Source organism: Notamacropus eugenii, chromosome 4, assembly GCF_028372415.1.
Source record: "Notamacropus eugenii isolate mMacEug1 chromosome 4, mMacEug1.pri_v2, whole genome shotgun sequence".
Classification (NCBI taxonomy): domain Eukaryota; kingdom Metazoa; phylum Chordata; class Mammalia; order Diprotodontia; family Macropodidae; genus Notamacropus; species Notamacropus eugenii.
Genome location: NC_092875.1, coordinates 437792523 through 437800499, shown reverse-complemented (window position 1 = coordinate 437800499; position 7977 = coordinate 437792523). Strand labels below are relative to the sequence as shown.

Sequence of the window (7977 nt, the reverse complement as noted above, 5' to 3'; positions counted from 1 at the left end):
GTCATGTGGGGATCCTCCTTTGGAGAACATGGCTTCTTGAGGGGGATGGAAAAGGCAGGGCCCCCAGGGGTTTATTTGAGAAGATATTTTGAAACTCCCAGACTTAATATTTAGGAGAGATAAATCCCTAGGGAGGAGATTTGAGTGATTCCTAGAGATTTTAGAAGAAGATGAGTGGTCCCTTGGTGGATACATTTGGGGTGGATTGATGTTGGTTTCCTGGGAAAATATCTGGGCTAAGAAGAAGGTGTTCAGCAATGTGCTTGGGGAGAGAGGAGGTGTGCTTCAGCGGGGAGGCAAGAACTAAGGAAGTGTGACCCAGTGGGAAGAGGGCCAGTCTTGAATCAAGTTCTCACTCTGATGTATACTGGCTATGTGATTCTAGGTAAGCCAACCTTTCAGTGTCTCAGGAAACTCCGAGACAATAATCCATACAAGATGTCTGGCTGCACAGGTAGAGGGAGGGTCCATAAGGAGAATTCCCTACCTAATGATAACATATGTCCTGATTAAAACAAAAAAAGAGAGATCCTTCAGGGAACATGAGGGTAGGCTCACCAGAAGTTTCCTTGTATATATACATGAAGGTTGGGGTCACAGGTGCAGAGATGGTGGGAAGGGGATGACAGGGTAGTTCCATACCTGCAGGGACCCTGAGGAGTCAGTCACCTGGGGTACTCTGGGACCCATTAGAGCCCAGAAGGTTTTTGACCTTGTGCAGGAAGTGAATGAATCAGACTCCTAGGCCATACTGTTTGAATACTTGAGACACCTAAAGGGGCAGGTCGACACACTGAGGGACCCTTCCTGGACTGGGAAAGACCAGACAATTCCCAGTTCGCCCTTCCTACCCATTCCCTCTCTAGTCAGGTTGCAGGGTTGGGGCAGAACTATCTAAAGAAACAGGAGGGAATACTAGAAGGACATCAGGAGAGGTCACTGGGACAGCACATTAGAGGGCATTGAGAAAGGACACTGGGGGCATTGGCAGGGAACAACAGGGAAATATTTGGAGAGACTGGGGAGGAGGTATTAGGGAAACTTTTGGGGGAAGGTTGAGATAACATTGAGAGAGAGAAATGAAACAGGAGAACACTGAAAGAACAAAGGGTAATTTTGCAGAAGATATTGGGGAATTGGAGCGGAGGGATGTGTAAGAAGTATGGTGGAAAGAGTGTGAAATTTGGGTTCAGCTGTGTCCAACTCTTTATGACTCTGCAGGCCATAGCAAATCAGAATTCTTCATGGAGTTTCCTTGGCAAAGGTACTGGAGTGGTTTGCCATTTCCTTCTCCAGCTCATTTTACAGATGAGAAAACTGAGACAAACAGAGGTTAAGTGACTTGTCCAGGGTTACACAGCTAGTGAGTATCTGAGGCCAGATTTGAACTCAGGTCTTTCTGACTCTGGGCTGGGCTCTCAAACCACTGAACTACCTAACTGTCTAAGTCAAAGGACCTGGGTTCAAACTTAGCTTCTACTTACTCCCTGCATCACCTTGGGTAAATCACTTGCCCTCTCTATTAGTTCCCCACCTCTTTAAAATGAGGTGGCTAGCCTAGATGACCTGTAAGCTCTAGATGACCTTGTAGCTCTAAATCTTTGACCCAGGATTGAAGGCTGGTGAGAAAAGTTTCATAAGGACATTGTGAGGTACATCTGGGATATTTGTGGGGAGACTGGAGGGCACGGGAAGACATGAGACCACTGTGAGTGCAGGGAGCAAGAGGGAGATTCTGGGGTCTCCAAGAGCAGATACCAGAGGGAAGCTCAGGCTCTCACCTGGCACCAATGTCCAACTGGGTCCCATGGAGAGGGTCAGGGAGCAGAGTGGTACTTCCAGAGGATGGTCCATCTGTCAGTGGCCAAGAGCCAGACATAGAGTTCATACACACACATCCAGGCAGCTGTTCTCAAACAAGCTCATGACAGTGATGGCTAGCTACTCGTCATCCAGCAGTTCCTCACGTAGGCCTTTAGCAAGAAGGTCCACACACTGTTGCTTCACCATCCAGCTGAAGCTGGGGAACAGTTTCTCAGTGCTGATTTGGTATCCACTAAAGTTACCCAGAGTCTTCAGGGACTGAGCAGGGCCATATGGAGTGGTTCATAGATGCTGATGCCCTCAGGGCTCAGGGACCACAGTAGGTTGCTGCAGAGTAGCCTCCACACATAAAGAAGCTTCCAGCTGGAACCCCCTGACAGGTTCAGTTCCACTCTGGACATCCCCCACTCATTCACTAGCAGCTAGTGGGCATCTTATTCCTATGGCTCTGGTGAAGGGGTCTCACCGAGGATAGAGCCATGAGACAGAAGTGATGGAGGCAAGGGAGCCCATGGGGGAAATGGGGGAGACAGGGTTTAGGTGGTTCCTCCTGCCCATCAGATTCTCTATCTGGCTGCCTAGCCATTCCTCCTTCCCTCGCAGGTACATCTATCTCTCAGTCCACTGATGTGTCCATTTCTTTCTGTGTCTTTTATGGTTGTGGGTTTCCTGAAGATGGAGCCACATCATTTTGATATTTAAGGAGGAGCTTCTCTAGATGGGGAAAGATCCAGGAGTTCATGTCCCTAACTCTTCCCTCTCTACTTGGGGACCCAGGAGATCAGCCCCAGCCCCATTTTAGGCACCTAGCCTCCAGAAACTTGGTTGAAGAACTTAGGTGTCCAGTCCTCCCAGTCCCCCAGGAGGCTATCGTAATAGCTAAAAAACAGATGATAACTATTTAACTGGGGTGGTTATTATGTGAGAAGAAAGATGCTTATACAAAAAGTGTTGTAAAGATATAAATGACAATTTTTGACAGCTGATTGATTGTGTGGATGAGTAAGAATGAGAGGTCAAAGCATAGCAACCATGTTTCAATCCTGGAAGACTGGAAGTATAGAGGTACACTAAAAAGCAATGGGAAAGTTCAAAAGAGAGGTGGGTTTGGAATGAAGTCAGTTTGACATATATGTTTGAGATGACTTCATTTCTAATTATCCAGTAGGAAATTGATGATATGAAATCAGAGCTCAGAAGAGAGACTTGGATTGGATAGATCTTATCTTAGACCCAACGCCTCCCTTAACGCATCTTAAGATTCTCATAAGATCACTGACTTAGAGCAAGAGGTTTTTTTTTTTGTGGGGGGTGGGGCATGCACACTTTTGGCAGTCTCATGAAGCCTATGAATCCCTTCTCATTCAGTCAACAAACATTTATTAAACACCCATGATGTGTCAAGCACTGTGCCAAATTCTGGGGTAGAAATAAAAAAAAAAAAAAGAGTCCCTGCCCTCAAGGACTTTACAATCCAGTGGGACAGACAACATATAAAAGGAAATTGAAAAGCTGAGGGAAAGGGGTTTCAGTATTGGTGTCTAGTCCAAAGGAGTGCAGCTACGAAGGGAATCAGAAGAGAACTTATCAAGGAACCTGATGAGGTGTAAGTGCCAAGGTTGATGCATTCTTGCAGGATAGTGAGTTTGCTGATAACAAGATTTCTTGGGACCATAATGGAATTCCAAAAGAGTGCAGCTGGTAAGGGAAAAATATTCACAGAATGTTTTATTTTAATTCAAAATTGAAGGAAATGCTAAATTCCAATGAGATGTTAGTGAAAATAAAGATGTATTTTTTTTTCCATCCAAGTCCATGAATCTTTTCCATAAATCCCTCCAAGCTATGAAATCTATTCATGCATCCCTTGGTAAAGGATGGGGGACGGATCCGAGTTTAAGAAATAATGATCTAGAGCTTAGCTTCCTTGGCTTCCATATCACAAGGATTGACTCATATTGAGTTTTCTAACTACTAAAATCCCCAGATCTTTTTTTATTTTCTTTTGGAAAACTATTTTCTAGTCATGGCTTCCCCATCATGTATTTGTGAATTTTTTTAACTCAAGCATATGATTTGATATGTATTCTTACTAAAATTCATCCTGTTCAATTTGGACCAATTATCAATTCAAATATTTTTGATCATTTAACTCCAAGTAATTGTTCAACACAATATTAGTCCCAGAAAACAGATTATGAAACATACATTCATTCCTCTTTCAGTGGATAATTACAGGGCAACAGGGCAATCTGTTGCACACGTTGTTAGATGTGGCCACAGAGGTTTTTGTTTCTTTGCTTTTTCTTTGTTATGAATGAATGTTTAATTCCAGGGAGAGGAACTGGGTATGTGCCAGAAATGACTATTACGTAAAATTACAAGACTTTTTGAAAAAATATATGAATAGCTATAGCACTCTGTGATAAGGTTCTAGAGAGCAGGAAACATTCTTACTCTTATCCTTCTGTTTGGCATTTCAGAGAATGCACAAATAACTAATTGTATAGTAAGAGTACCAAATCTTGTTGATCAGTAGGCTAATAAAGAAGAGATAGCTTGCTCATAGACTAACCTTTCTAAGGTCTTGGTTCATGCTGGGTGTTCTCATCTAACTACAAGCTCTTGTATCTTGGGGTAATACTACTTTCGTGGGACACTCTGTTCTCTTCAAGGAATGCCTTAGAAATCAAAACAACTGGATACAAAGGGAGGAAAATGACTCAAATCTTTTTCTTGACATTATGGTAAATGAAATAGATTAATTTTAACTTTCTCTTTTAAAAATCAATTCAGTAAAAATGATCAAATTAGTTTATGCTTGTAAAACATAACCAAAATAAGACACAGTATAGTGCAATGAAGAGTGTTGTCCCTGGAACCAAAGGACCTGGGTTCAAAGACCAGTTTCTACCTTTGTGACCTTGATTGAGTGCCTCACCTCCCTGGACATCAGGTTCTTCATGTATAAACTGAGTGGGTTGAACCAGATTGACAATTTTTACCTCTAAAATTACAAACCTATAGCATTTCTAGGCCTTATTTTCTTCTAGAGAATGAAATGGTTAAAGGATATGTATCCTAAGGTCCCCGCCAATCATATCTAAATCTGTGATCCTATGAAACTGAATGATACAAGATGGCAAATTCCATTAAAAATGACCATCAAAACCACATAGGGCAAAAGAAGAACAAATCTGAATAAAAAGTAGACTACCTATTGAATTGTAAACACTTTAAAAAAACACCTAGATAAAGTTCTTTAAAAAATTGATAGTGCTTTCTCATCACTGAAGTGGAGCTGTGAAATTTAAATGGCAAGAATGATGCTTTATTTTTCCCTTGAGGAAATGTGAAAAAATATGGCATGGCCCTTTTTTTCCTGATGGTATTTGTCTGTGCTAAGATGCATAATGTCTTTCTGTTTATTCTGGGCTGCTGCTCAACCATTCTATTTCATTTTTTTTCCCCTGGTAATATTTTAAAATTAAAGTCAGAGAATTGTTTCCATCTTCTCTTACAAATTCTTTCTGTTTAGATTATCCCAGGAGAGAAAAGTTAGCCTGGGAAACATAGTGAAGGGATAAAAAATACTCTCTCAGACTCTCCATCTGTCAAAATGACTTAGTGCTTCATTCCATCACCCAGATTTGGGTTAAACCTTAGCGGAAAACCCTTTTGTTTACCTAGTAAAACCACAACTTGGAAATTTTTGCTTCTTTGAATATTTATAGTATTCTTGTTTTAAACCAACCCCTTTCTCTCTAATTCAAGGTCACGTCTACGGATAAGAACTGACTGTTCGACTATTTTAACAGTGACTCAAAAAATTGATGGTTTGAGGAATACTTTTTTAAAATAAAAAAGTGGTTTAATTTTCATTTTCATTGATAGTAGTTCTTTTTTCTTAACTGACTTGATCAAAGGTCCAGTTGGGTTTGTCTACAGAAATCTAAGAAGCATTGACAAGTTGCTAATGAGTTAGTCATTAATTTCTAATAACTAATATCTGGGTTACAAAGCAGTTAGATCTCTGGATCTGGAGTCAGGAATATCTGAGTGCAAAGCCAGCCTCAGACACTTACTAACTGTGTGACCTTGGACACATCATTTAACCTCTGTTTGATTCTGTTTTCTCAATTGTAAAATGAGGATAATCCTAGCACCTACTCACCAGGGTTGTTGTGAGGATCACATGAAATAATTTTTTCAATATCCTGAGCACAGTGTCTGACACAGAGTAGGTTCTATATAAATGCTAGCTAGAAGCAAGTAGCAGAAATAGAAGCAGAAGCACAGCAGTTGTTCAGTCATTTCAATCATGTCTGACTCTTTGTGATACCATTTAGGGTTTTATTGCCAAAGATACTGGTGTGGTTTGCCATTTCCTTATCTAGCTATTTTATGGATGAGAAAATTGATGCAAATAAGCTTAAATGGCTTGCCCAGAGTCACACAGCTAGTGAAGTGTCCAAGACTGGATTTGAACTCGGGTCTTGTGGACTCTAGGGCCACAGCTCTATCTGCTGCACCCCCTAGTAATAGTTTAATCAAAGTAGTCATATCTATTTTGTGGGGAAGTAAAGCTCACTCCCAAGCCCTGAAGAATGAAGGAAATATTGGTGAATATAGTTATTCATTTTGTGATATTTCTGAATCATGGCAGGAGATAGGCTACTGAGGATGATATAAATAAGGCCAAGCCACCAGACTACAGAGAAAAGGGATCAAATAAAAGCCAGGCTTAGGTTGAGGTAAGCACATTTGATATTCAGTCACTTACACTGTAGTATTCAAGAAGCATGAATTACACTTTGGGATATAAAAGAATCACAGAATTTGAGAGTTGGTCATCTAGTCATTTAGTTCAATCCATGAACAGAAGGAATCCACATTATAACATCCCCAGCAAGTGGGTGGCTAGCATCTGCTTGAAGACTTCAGAGGAAGGTGGGCAAGCTGCATCCCCAGGAAGCCCACTCTACTTTCAGATAGTTCTAATTGGTAGGAAGTATTTCCCTGCCAAAGTTGGCCTCTTTGAAACTTCTACCCATTGCTGCTGGTGCATTTTTTGGGGGAGAGGGCTGGAACAAATAGGACAAATATAATCCATTTTCCATATGATAGTCATTCAAAATCTTGAAAACTGATATCATATCCTTCCGAAGCCTCCTTATAACACAACTTTATAAACATCCAACTTTGAGTTGCCAGAAAACTCTCTCTTGTGTTATCATTGTTGGAAAGATTGAGAGACTTAGTACAAGAGGGGCCAAATGCATAGCTGGTGGTAGTAGGTACCAGATTAAAATGTAATTGAGAAATGTTTAAGAATTAAAATATAACAAAGAAAATGATAATCTTGAGTTTTCTAAGTCTATGTAGCTCAGAGGCACATTTCTACTTAAGTATGACACCATTGAATTCTAGATAACAGAACAATTAGGAGGATTGAGAGGAGATTTAAAGACAGCCATTAATAGTTTCATGTCCATTTTGAAGGGACTTTCCAATAGAATATTCCAAAAATATGTTACTTAGCATTTTGTTGATAATTTCAATTAAATGAAGTTGAAAAGGTTTTTCATGAAAATGTTGTTGCTAGGGAAGATGGAAAGATGTTGAATAAAGAAAAAAGGTGACAGAGAAACTAGAACAAAAATGTAAGATGAAGACTTATTTTTCAATGGATAAGTGGTCAAAGCTAGGAAAACATGGTTCTCAAAAGAATTGGAAACTATTGACAACCACATAAAAGATTGTTGAAAGTCATTAATAGTAAAATAAAGACATATCAGAACAAATCAGAGATTTCACCTCATATTTCACAAGTTAATAAAAAGAAAAAAAATTATGTGAATGGTTTATGTCAAAGGGGCAAAGGAAAGATGGGCACAGTAAAATGTTATTGTTGGACCTGGTTTTCAAAAAAGTGGTTTTCAGGAAAACAATTTAGGAATATATTAAAATAGTGTCTAAATTGTTTATTCCCTTTGTCTCAAAGATCCCAGTGCTAGGCATACACTCAAAGAAAGTCAAAGACAGAAAGACTTCTCTTTTATACATGAAATAATTCATAGCAAAACTTTCTGCGGCACCAAAAATCTAGAAACAAAGTAGATGCCTGTTGGTTGGAGACTGGCTAAGCAAATT

General features: G+C 40.0%; 1 pseudogene; it reads right to left on the bottom strand.

Annotated features, from left to right (window-relative positions):
- Positions 1 to 594: 594 nt before the first annotated feature.
- LOC140502687 (F-box only protein 50-like) lies at positions 595 to 2410 on the bottom strand (annotated as a pseudogene).
- Positions 2411 to 7977: the final 5567 nt, after the last annotated feature.